The 12786-nt window shown below is 43.1% G+C and overlaps 1 long non-coding RNA gene across 1 annotated transcript in view; it reads right to left on the bottom strand.

Annotated features, from left to right (window-relative positions):
- LOC135108448 (uncharacterized) overlaps nucleotides 1-12786 on the bottom strand; it is a 115884-nt gene that overhangs the window by 38689 nt on the left and 64409 nt on the right. The window lies entirely within an intron of this gene.

Raw genomic sequence — 12786 nt, 5'->3', positions numbered from 1 at the left:
GCCAGCATACACACACACACACACACATTATCTACAACAGAACATAATTCATAGTCAGCCAGCGAGAAATTACAATGATTCATCTATTACACAAATAATATATTCACCAAAGTTGTGCAGCACATTAAGGAGATAACAGCAGTACGGTGCACGCGCTTTGGGAATTACTGCCTCAGACCCAGGAAAGGTCAGAGTTCTCCGAGAGGTGGTGGTGAGGAAGGGCCGCACAGGCTGGCGGCGGTTTAACACCTTGGCAGGTCTGTCGGGACAGCTGGTACACAATTATCTACACCGCGTCATTACCGGGCGGCTGCTGCAGGCTGGCTGACGGGAACACAAAGAGAGACGACACTTAGGTTCGGTGATAAGGAACTGCTGCTTGAAGACTATTTGCCATCACAATTTGCGTTAATAGATGGCAAAGGATATCTACGCGCGTTAACATTCACTTTATTGCATACTATGTATATTAATTTAAGATTTATTTGTTCAAATTGCTGAAACCTAAATAATTATGTATCACTGTACTCGATGGCGAGAGTGGGCCAAGTGAGGAGGCGAAGACTTTGGTGCTGACAGTGAACAGCCCCGGCAGAATGGAGGCAACATCCGTTGGGACTCCTCTGCTTTAGGAGGCAACCCGCGAATAGATGGCGGAACTGTGTGCACCACTTCATGGTACACCCAACTCAATGATCCGACCTCCACGGCCTAGAATGGACGCTCCGGCCTGACAAAGGCAAGACCCTCATTGGTGATTGTTGCACTGCCTTCCGAGTCCAGCTGAGTATAATCCCACCTCTACTTGGAATCAGCACCCTGAATCTGAGGCAGATGGAGCACCTCAGATATGTAGGAGGGAGGGAAACCATACTATGTACATTATTACGTGTAACGTCAGCATCATCTCAACACTTCCCGCCTACACCGCCAGCTCCTCCCAACACGTCTAGCACGTCGCGCTGAACACTTGCTTCCTTACTAAAATCTCACCAGCATTCCCTTAATCTCCTAAACAAGCTGGAGTCGAAGAGCTAATCTTACGGAGCAATTTCTTTAAAGCTTAACCACCCCCTGTCTGCTGTCGTCAGTTCTCTTCAGCCGAGTCGTCGTCCTGTAGACAACTCTGAAATATTTTATTTGTTTCTAGCATTCCTACACAGTGAGTGACTCTTGTCCTTTTGAACGGACTCATCTGCAGAGGCTGTACAGTCTCAAGGCAAGACAGGTGGTTTGTCTCTCCTTTGATTCGCCATCACGTATGGAGAATAGCATAAAATTATCTCAAGGGAAATTAATGTTGCTAATTACAATTTCCTTCACGCACGGGGTTTCTCTGACGGATTGTTTTAAATTAATTCAACTTCTGACCTTCTCCCGGCTTCGTAAATTTTTAAACGGATCTGTATTTTTTTTTTCTCTTAATCATGTGGGTTAAGGATTTCCAAACTCACAAGCCAGACGTTTGGAATTCCGGAATGCCCGCGTGTGTTTTGAATTTCCATCTTTCCTACTGACAACTGCACAGTCTGACATCTGTTCTATCCTCACCGTCACACGCTTCCCTCGTTATCTTCTCAGCGTGCAGTGTGATATGGTGTAGTTACTTGTCTCTGGTGTCACTCACTTCACCTCACACAATGACACTTTCTTATATGAGAATAAAATGTACATAACTTGAGAACATTTTATTTATACCTCAACAATAAGTATTCCTTTTAAACTCTTTTACCTACTTGTGTTTCAATGTATTGCATATATTTAAGTAAGTAATATATATCTATATCTCAAACGCGTTAATCGCTTATATTGCACTCCTTTTCTACACTTCTGTATGCGTTTGTTCGCATTCTTTTCTTGCGTACACTTATTTGATTTTGGAGATAATTTTTCAGTTTTCTTCAAGTTACAGTAATAATGGTCCTGTTCTCCCTCTATACTCGTCTCCACCTGTTACTTCAGTCATATCTTTTGCTATTTTTTATTTACTTCAGTTTATGCCCTGTGATATGTTCCACCTGTTCACAGAAATGTTTCCGCTTCAGACTGGAAATGTGATTTTTGCATTTTTACGTGTCCTACTCAAATAGCAATAGACAAGTTACAACCTGATATGTGAGCACCGTACACAACTGCACGTCTCATCTAGTCTTTTAACTAAACTACAACAGTATGTTTATATTCTTACAGCAAATAACGTCATTACACCTTAAAACTGATCTACCGAGAGTTACGTAGTGTAGCAGCGAATCCTTCGCTGACTAAGTCTCCTGAGGTCATGGAAAGGAAAGCCCTCGACTGCCTTGATTCCCAAGTGAAGAGGACAATTTCTCCGAAAAGTCCTTGCGGCACAGAGCTGCTGACTCGCGGCACCAGAATACCGTCCATCCGCGTCCAAACTCCCTGGTGCCTCGTCTGCTACCTGACCCATTGAGTGCAAGAGTTAAGGACACACGAGGGACGTGGCGGTCTTGTCCTCTCCTCTCTCGCGGCACGTGGCACCATTTCGTGGCTTTACTGGGCGAAATGCTTTAATGAACATTCCTCACAAGACGAAAATAAGGCATTAAATCAATAAAAACAATTACTTACTTAGAAAACCGGTATAAAGAAAAGAACATGCTACGTCTCACTCGACGAAATAAAACTTTCTTCTTAGCGTGCGCGCGTACGTACGGGCGTACGTGCATATCCTTCCATACTAGTGCGCGTTTGGAATGATAAGCAAAAATTACACCCGGAAAAAAAAAAAATCTGGCTTGAGTTTTTTAATTAAGGGCCGCAGGTGTCACGTTTCTAGGTCACGTGATGCAAATGTCAAAGCGCGATGCAGCCACAGATAGGCGGCAGGTCGATGCCTCTTGTCACTTTGGTAGTGCAAAGGTTTCGTCTTTTATGTCGTTATTCATTTTTATACTCATCTGACTAAAAACATCGTGATATTTCTTTTAACAATAGTTGCAGTCCTTGTTAGGAGTCGTCTAAAAAAAGAACACTCACTTCCACTGCATTTATCGTTCGCTCTTAAGTCTTAAGTCATCTAATTATCAGGAACCTAACCATGATCAGATTCCGTAAGGAAACTGTGAACGGATCAAAGGACTTGAGGAGTGCTACAGGTTGATCGGCTTCTGATCGTGACTGCGAATTGTGAAATAATCAGAACTAATCACTACAAGATTTACCATTGAGGAAACAGTCGCATACCTAATCTAATTTGATAAATATGTAGATCAAATGCAAATAAACACGCTTATCCTTTACCTTGTGTAGCAAACAGAGAACCAGATGGAGGGACAAGAAGCTTTTCCTCGTTTGGTTTGGACAGAGAGGAGTGGAGGCAGCGGGAGGCCTTTGTCCTGTCGTGAAATAATAGAGGCTGATCGCGGTGCTACATCAAGGTATCGATTTCCAGGTACACTGGCATGAATATATCTCTCACCTCTCGCACAGTTTGAAGACAAGTAATCCTTTGTGCGTGCCATTGGTGACAGGCTCTTCAAATATTCGAATTATTATTATCTTTTTTTAATATAAATATAGGTTGAAAAATACGCGCGTGGCTTTAAGAAACAATCGTAAATTAAACGAGAACTTAAGCAGTAAGAGAAAACAATAACTCACAATTATGTCTGTCGTGTCACATTCATTGCCTCGAATTCGTGTTGCCCACATTTCCTTGCCTCGCTCTCATCACGACAAAGGCGGCCAGTGCAGCGGAAGAATGTGGTTTTGTTTAAGGTTCCGATTGAAGAAGCTCGCACTATTAAAAGAAAGTGAATGGGTTTTCTTCATTACAATGACTAAAGAGATGCTCGAGTGTTCTTCTGAATGCAGTGACGGAGCTGATTCTAGTGTTCAAAACTGTCCAAGCCACTCTGACACACAAACTAACACACTAACCTTTTGTAACTACTTCTTTTCTTTTCTTTTTTTTTCAAGAACGATAATTTTTTTTCTCTTTTCTATTTCTCTAATGGTTTTCACTTTTTATCCCTTGGCCAGACTTACCTCCATTTAATAAAAAGTCCAGTTGAGATTAAAATTGAAGAATAATGGAAATCTTGGCCTACGTCTGCAAATACTTCATCACTTTTCTTCCAATAAAGTCCACAGCTACTTCCTTTCTTTTCATTTAGTCAGTCCCCTTCCGCCTCTACAATCCCTTTATCCTTCCCTCTCAATGTCTCTTCAAGATCCTCCTCTCCCTTTCCCCTTCCCCTTCAAGCCTCCATAGCTACCCTCTCTTTCTTCCTTTCTTTACCTTCTCCTTCCAACTCTCCAAAAGTATTATACACCCCCTAAAAAAAAAAAAAAAAATTCTCACTTCACAAATAAAGTAAGCAAACCACATTCTCTGCTGTTATCTCAAACTTTTCTTACATTGCTAGAGACTCGTGTATTGTGTGCCCAGAGCCGCCAGCCTCGCGCCGCCATCCCTATCACTCCCACCTCCCCACCACAGGCGCTAGGTTCCCTCACCTCCCCACCACAGGGCCTAGGCACCCTCACACCACACCACCATTGCCGCCAGCCGCCACACAAGAGAAAACAACACAAAAAGCCTTCCGTGTCTCCCCTTTAAGGTCCGTCCGCTCCGACGCCTGATGTATCGCCTCGATCTGCCGCGCCTCCTGTAGTAGTCCCATTACAAAAGACGGACTCAACACGCTCTAAGCCGCCACAAGTGTTCCTAGAAATAGTTACCTGCAAAAACTCCCTACCCACTCCACCGCCACTCCAGACCTGATACAAGCTACGTTCCCTTCACCCTCCCTCCCACGACTACACTCGAATGGCACTTGGTTCCCTCCCCTGCACCTCTATCTCCATCCAGCATCACTCACGCCCGCATCCCCAGCCTCACCTCCAACCCTAACAGCCTCGCTCTCTTCCATTATTCCCATTCCATCCTTCCCACGCTCACCACGTCTCCATTTCAGGCTCATTCACACGTTTCCCTTAATCAAATGTTACTCTAGTTTGTTAGTTAGCAGAGAATAGTACTTACAAGGATTGACACAACGCCATCTGCCACTAGCCCCCTCTCACACACACACACACACACACAGTCCTTCTCCTCGGCTTCCCTATCGATTATAGGAAAAAGAGTCGAGATGCTCCGATTATAGGTCTTCCCGGTTCCTCCAGATGACCATGATTATAACCGAAGGAGGGAGGGTGAGGGAGAGGAGCCACCGTAAGGATAAATTAGAGAGGAGGGAAAGGGAAGGGAAGAAGGGAGAAAATGAAAGGAGTGAAAGGAGGAAAGGAAGGAAGAAGAGCGAAGAAAGTGGATTGATCTATAGCTGTTGGTGGTAGGCCTAAGAGACAACACTGGATGGAGGAAAGGAGTACGGACGAAAAATTAAAGGTAATGTAGGAGGAATATCCCAAGTAGATGTGAATAAAGGGAAGCACATACGTATAGAGAACGGATACGAACTATTGTTGTGAAGGAGATGAAGGAGTGACAGACGAGACGAAAAGAGGAGGAGGAGGAAGATGGAAAATGATGGAGAGGAAATAAGACGCAGCGCGGTCGTTGAGCGGATAAAACCAAGAAGAGGACGTTGAGGAGATGGAGCGTGGGAGGAGGAGAGGAGAAGGAAAGACGAGGAAGGTGAACAAAAAGAGCGTAACGGATGTAAAAGTGTGAGGGAGAAAGAAAAAAAAAAAAGAGAAGTTAAAATGGCGCTGGTTAAAGAGAAGAACATTCAATTAGGGAGAAAGTTAAGTAAAACGAACGATACAAAAAGGAGAGAGAGAGAGAGAGAGAGATAACGATTAGAAGAAATTTATGTCCTGGAAAACAATAGCAGCGTATAAGCAGGCTATAATATAACAAGGGCGACATTACGATAAGACAGAATAGGGTTAAAAAAAAAAAAAGGAACTGAAAATATCATAGTGGATGAAAAAAAAACGAGATGCAGTGAGGGAGAAAATGGTAAGAAGAGGATGGGGGTAAGTGAAAAGAGGGCAACAAAGAGGTGAGAGACAAAAAGAAGAGAGAAGGAAAGATACGACGATAAAAATGGAAGGAAGGGAGAGAGGGACGAGGAAATCAAATAAAATATCAATAAAATTTTGAAAATTAATGAAAATTAAGAAAGAAGAAAAAAGGGAAAGGAAATAAAACAGAATAATTAATTAAACAAATAAATAAAATCATATCTCAAAAAGGAAGGAAGAAAAGACGAAAGAAGGAAAATATTTAATAAACAAATGAATCATATAAGAATAGCAAAACTGATGATAGAATAACAAAATATAAAAGAAGAAACTAAAAATAAAAATGAAAGGGAGAGAAAATTGCAGGGAAAAGCACACAACACAAATTAAATGATAGAAAATAGGAAAAAAAGAAGAAAGGATGAGAGAGAAAAAAAAGACAACAAAGAGAGAAAAGAGATAGGGAAATGTAAAAGATGAAAAAAAAAACATAAATATTGCGAAAGAGGAGGACGAAGTAAGGGGATAAAAATAGTAGCAGTAAAGAAAGAAGGAAAAATATAATACCAAAAAATAAGAGAATAATGAGAGGAAAACGAAAAAGAAAGAGAATTAGAAAGAAAAAAAGCGAAGAAAACTAACACAACGAACTAAAGGTGAGAAAACAAAAGGGAACAAAAACAAAGAATATGAAGAAACGAGAAAAGATAGAAAGAGAAAACGAGAGAAAGAGAGAGAGAGAGAAACAGGAGGGGAATAGAAAATGGAGTTAAAATATTAAAGCCAAATCGATTAATAAAGCAGAAAGAGGAGAGAGAAACAAACACGCACCGAAAGTTGTGGAAGGATAGACGGAAGAAAAATAAGGCGAGGAGAAAAATGAGGAAATGCTGAAAAAAAAGAAAAATAAAGAGGAAAAGTTGAAAAGGAAAGAAAACGAAAATGAGAAAGAAAAAATAGAAAGGAAAAAGAAAAAAGAAACGAAAAAGAAAGCTGGGGAAAGAAGAAAATTTGAAAAAAGAAAGAAAACTAAAAAGAGAAAGAAAAAAAAAAGAAAAAAATGGGAGAGGAAAAGGACTGAAGGAAAGAAACAGACAAAAAAAAAAGGAAATGTTGAAGAAATAAAAAAAAAAACTTGGCAGATAAAATAAATGGAATGGAAGGAAATTTGGGTAGAAATGAGGTAGCGAATGACAGAGGAAAAAAAAGAAAAAGTATTTAAGATAGGAATGAGAGAGGAACTTGGAAGAGAGGAAGAAAGAGAAGAGAACGAAGAAAATGAAAGCGAGAAGGAAGAATGGAGAGAATTAAGAAAGGATGGAAAGAATAGAGATGAAAACACTAACAAGAGAAGGAGGGAGGGGTGGGAGGGAGAGAGGAAGAAAGGATGGAAAAAAGAAAAGAAAAAAAGGAGATGAGAGTTTCTTGTGAATAAAAACAAGGAAATGGTTGAATGCAGAGGAGAAGGAACAGGAAAAAGAGGAGAATTAAACAGAGAAAAGTGTGTGTGTGTGTGTGTGTGTGTGTGTGTGTGTGTGTGTGTGTGTGTGTGTGTGTGTGTAACCTCTTACTTTGACTTGACCTTTCACCTACACTAGTAATCTGCATAATGGTCTGTGTGTGTGTGTGTGTGTGTGTGTGTGTGTGTGTGTGTGTGTGTGTGTGTGTGTGTGTGTGTGTGTTATGCAAGTGTTGAAGTAATGTTTGGTAGTAGTAGTAGTAGTAGTAGTAGTAGTTAAGTAGTAGTAGTAGTAGTAGTAGTAGTAGTAGTAGTAGTAGTAGTAGTGGTGGTGGTGGTGGGGGTGGTAGTCATCACGGTGATGGTGGCAGTGATATGACAGTGATGGTAATGGCGGTATAATAATGGGTGGAGATGATGGCGGTGGTGGTGGTGGTGGTGGTGGTGGTGGTGGTGGTGGTGGTGGTGGTGGTGGTCAAGGTGGCAGCAAGATAGTGGCGGAGTCAGCCTCTCCCATTAATTACGCCTCCAAAGAATAACAATAATTCTCTCTCTCTCTCTCTCTCTCTCTCTCTCTCTCTCTCTCTCTCTCTCTCTCTCTCTCTCTCTCTCTCTCTCTCTCTCTCTCTCTCTCTCTCCCTTCTTTCATACACGTACACGAGAATATTACAGTAATATTTTCCCCTCCCTTGCACCCTTTCGCTCTGCCTAGACCCCCACCAAACCCCGGCGTGAGGGAGGCTGGGGCTGCATCGATTGACCCACAGCACGAGAGAGAGAGAGAGAGAGAGAGAGAGAGAGAGAGAGAGAGAGAGAGAGAGAGAGAGAGAGAGAGAGAGAGAGAGCACCCAACCACGAACCCTGAGACCTTGCAAGTGATAGGAATAGGACGAAGGACGAGTGAGAAGGAGGGAGGGAGAAGGAAGGAGAGGAGGAAGGCAGCATTGATAAGGAACAGACAATGGAAGGAAAGAAAAAGGAGGAAGAGGAAGAGAAAGGCTGATCAAGAGAGGAGGGCCGGAAGGAGCAGAGAAATGAAAGGAAATGCAAAGTTGTAAATTAGGATGAGAGGAGAGGGAAGGCAAGCAGGCCAGGGAGGAAGGGACGACAGCTGAAAGGGAAGGGGAATGACGTGTGCGGTGCGGTGCCTGGAATACTTGGAAGCCAGCAACGGGGAAGCAGTAATTGGGTCTGGTAGCCTTTGATATCCCACTGAAGCAACCTAACCCAACCTAATCGTACCCAGGCAAATCTAGGGAAACCGCACTTCCTGGACAGGGTTGATAGGGAACCCAAGGCAAGGGGCAGAGGGGATGAGACAGTCACCGTACCTTCCTGGGTCACGACTCTACGTCTTTGGTAAGGGCCAGGCAATGCGGTGACTATTACGTGTGTCCTCGTCCAACTCATCCCTCAGAAGTGGTCTTGAGGCCGCGGATCGTGACTCGGTTAAAAACAGAAAGAAGTGGATGGAAAAGGAGAAAACGAGATTATCATAAAGGGCTTTTCTTACTTCTATGCCGGGAAGACTGCGAAGGTCAACACACAAGACAGGAACAAAAGGTGACAGAGTTGAAATAAGGAGGGGAAAATTGGTAAGGGATACTAAAACAGGGATGGAATAAGCACCCTCTTGTCTTCAATGATGTCCAGGAAGCTCGTAAGTCGTGTGGGAGTTGAGGAGGAGCAGCAGCGGGAACGAGGTCAATGAGAAAAGCCGGTTTTGTCGCGGGAAAAGTGTCGTCACTGTATCGAGCGAGGGAGGGAAGGAGGGAAGCAGGAGGAAGTGGATGCACTGAAAATTGGCGGGTTGTGTTTTGCATTAGTGTGTGTGTGTGTGTGTGTGTGTGTGTGTGTGTGTGTGTGTGTGTGTGTGTGTGTGTGTGTGTGTGTATGATGATGATGATGATGATGATGATGATGACGACGACGACAAGAACAACAACAACAACAACAACAACAACAACAACAACAACAACAACAACAACAACAACAACAACAACAACATACTTCTTTAAATGACAGTCATTGATTAAAAGCACACAAGACAGGGAGAATCTGAGAACTCCGTGCAGTGTAATGAACAAAAATCAAGTAAAATCTATAAAATTGACCTTGAATTTTTCGGTATTTAATTATTCATACCCTAATGCCATACGCATAATGGCTGAATTGGCGCCGCGCTTGCATTTGTCAGCTATTTGTTATTATTGTCATTATCATCATTAAATGTCTTTCTGTTGTTGTTGATGTTGCTAAAATCGGTATCATCACCATCATTATTATCATTATTATTATTACTTTTATCATTATTACTATCATCATCAGCAGCAGCATCATCATCACCATCATCATCACCATTTTCATTATTATTACTATCATCATCATCAGCATCAGCATCATCATCATCACCACCACCATCATCACCATTTTCATTATTATCATCATGCTTGTGTGAACGCGTCAACAGTGCAGCCCCTGGCATCACCGTGGCCGCCACCACCGCCATACCACGTTGCACCGAAAGCCTTCTGGCATGGGAGATACTCGTGTTTGTCTTTTCCCCTCTCTCTCTCTCTCTCTCTCTCTCTCTCTCTCTCTCTCTCTCTCTCTCTCTCTCTCTCTCTCTCTCTCTCTCTCTCTCACAGTGTTTATTTACAAAGAAGCTACGAAGGAAAGTCACCAAACAGTTCTTCCATTAATATCGTAAACATCCACCTGTTAACACAATTTGAGAACTTCACAGTGGTTTCGAGTTTTTTTTTAAATATTTTAGGCATACCAGCCTTGCCTCGCGCCACGGAAACAGCTGGCGGCGTGTGGCGTTGGCGTGGCTTCTGGCAGAGGCTGACATGCCAAGGATCCGCTTGAGAGCGTCACGTAGTACGCGGTATCAGAGGCTTGGAGGACACTGGGTGAAAAGATGACGCGAGCCTCCACCCCGGAAACACAAACTTTGGTGAACAATATTAAGAAAAAATATATATATCATCTAACAGACCGGAATTATATCTATCTGAAAATCGTATGCAATCAGAATTATCAAATATATCCAATAACATTATCATCACTTTCTTTAAAAGAGAAAAGCAAAACCATGGGCCAAGAATGTGAAGGACAGTCCCCTGCCGCGTCTGGCCGCCACCTGGCGTGTCCTGTAGCGGGACGTCACCTTCGGGAGGGAGGCGCGCAAGGGAGGAGTAGGAGGGGGAGAGCGGAGAGACGGGAGAGCGGAGAGGCGGTGTCTGGGGGAGGTAGGAGGGGGAGGAAGGAGGACAGGGGAGCGGGGAGAGATAGACGTGAGAGTGGAGAAAGGTAGTGGATAAGGTGTGGGAGGAAAGGTACAAGGCAAATATTACTTTTTTTTCTTAAATGTTGGACACGTGTGGGCGTCAAGGCTTGCTCGCACACACACACACACACACACACACACACACACACACACACACACACACACACACACACACACACACACATAAATAAACAAACAAACAACAAGTAAACAGACAAACAAAAACAAACTACACCAACACTTTGCCAAACACACCATTCCCCGGATTTATTTTTTTTTCTTTTTTTCAGGAAATTAATTCATCACTCCAGCTCGTTTTGAGGCTCCCCAGGTCAAGTCGTATCACCATAACAATGTGTGATGGAAGAGCCGAGACCAGCAACTTTCTTTTGCAGCGAACACAAGATCTGCCTTATCAAATGAATTACATCACCGTAGTCATTTTTTTCTTGTGGGGGAGAAAGCTATTGTCTTGTTATTGTTGTTGTTGTTGTTGTTGTTGTTGTTGTTGTTGTTGTTGTTGTTGTTGTTGTTGCTGTTGCCACAAACATCATTATTGTTGGTGGTGGTAGTGGTGGTGGCGGTGATTGTGCGTGCGTGTGTGTGTGCGTACACGTGGAGGATGAGGAGGAGATGGAGGAGGAAGAAAATAAACAAGAAACAGTAACATTTGTAACTAGTAGTAGTAGTAGTAGTAGTAGTAGTAGTAGTAGTAGTAGTAGTAGTAGTAGTAGTAGTAGTAGCAGTAGCAGCAGCAGTGGCGATGACAGCCGTAGTGATGATAATGCTGATGACGACAGAGCGAGTGACAAAACAAAAAAACAAAAAGAATATAAAACACAACATATATACAATCTAAAACCACACAACACAACAACAATCTCCAACAACACCTCGTCTCATGTCACCCATTTCTTTCCCCTCCCCTTCTGCTCCTCCTCCTGCCCCGGAGTTACGCCCAGTAGGCCTCCTCCCTTTAGCACTCCGACCCTCGCCTCACCCCACCAGTTTACGGCCTCTCCGCCCCCTGCGATGGTCCTCTGGCACTCCCTCTGGCACTCTGTCCTGGGCCAGCGCCAGGAGCCGGGGAACTGAGACAGGACTATTCTCTTTCCTCTCAGGAAGGGAAGAGAGGGTAAGGCAGCGAGATAAGATGGAGGAGACGGTGGAGGAAAGGAAAAAAAGTGAAGTAGAAGAAGAAATGTTGACAAAGAGAGAGAGAGAGAGAGAGAGAGAGAGAGAGAGAGAGAGAGAGAGAGAGAGAGAGAGAGAGAGAGAGAGAATATCTGTTGAGAGGGGATGAGAGACGCTGGGCTGGAAAGTAGATGGATTGGCTGAGTGGTGGGGTGAAGTTCAGGGAAAAGGGTGGAGAGAGAGAGAGAGAGAGAGAGAGAGAGAGAGAGAGAGAGAGAGAGAGAGAGAGAGAGAGAGAGAGAGAGAGAGAGAGAGAATACGTACAACAATCAAGACGCTAAGAAAAGAAGTATAAAAGAAAGATAAGCACAATCAACAGAGACAAAAGAAAAATAATAACACACTACAAAGATACACAGAAAATAAAAGCAGGAGACAAGAGAGAAGAAATATATATAAAGAAAGAAAGGCAGAAAGATACGAAGATTAGTCCAATTAGGAGAAACACAAGAGCAGGAAAGGGCGGGGGTGGGGGCAAATGTAACCCAAAAGGAGACAGATGAAGGAAAGTGAACGAGATGAAGAGACAAGAATTAAGGGAGATGATACAGAAGAACACAAAGGGGAAGAGATAAGGGAAAGAAAGGGGAGATAGTGAGAGAGAAAACAGGAGGAGGAAGTGAAGAAGGTAGAGATGAAGATGTCGTGAGAGGAGGTGTCACATTTGAAAGAGGAAAGAAGAACAGATGGAGGTCAGCTTCTGTGTGGATTGTGAAAAAAAAAAAACAAAGCTAATGTCAGGGAGCTTAGTCTTACAGGAATTAATGAATATGAAACACTGAGAGAGTTCCACGTAGAGAGATTGCATAATGAACTAAAAATAGAGGCAGTATGAATGGTACACGAGAGAGAAAGAGATTGAAAGTGGAGAGACAAAAGAACGGAG

The sequence above is a fragment of the Scylla paramamosain genome, chromosome 17 (assembly GCF_035594125.1).
Source record: "Scylla paramamosain isolate STU-SP2022 chromosome 17, ASM3559412v1, whole genome shotgun sequence".
Taxonomy (NCBI): Eukaryota; Metazoa; Arthropoda; class Malacostraca; order Decapoda; family Portunidae; genus Scylla; species Scylla paramamosain.
This window is presented reverse-complemented; position numbering and strand designations above follow the sequence as displayed.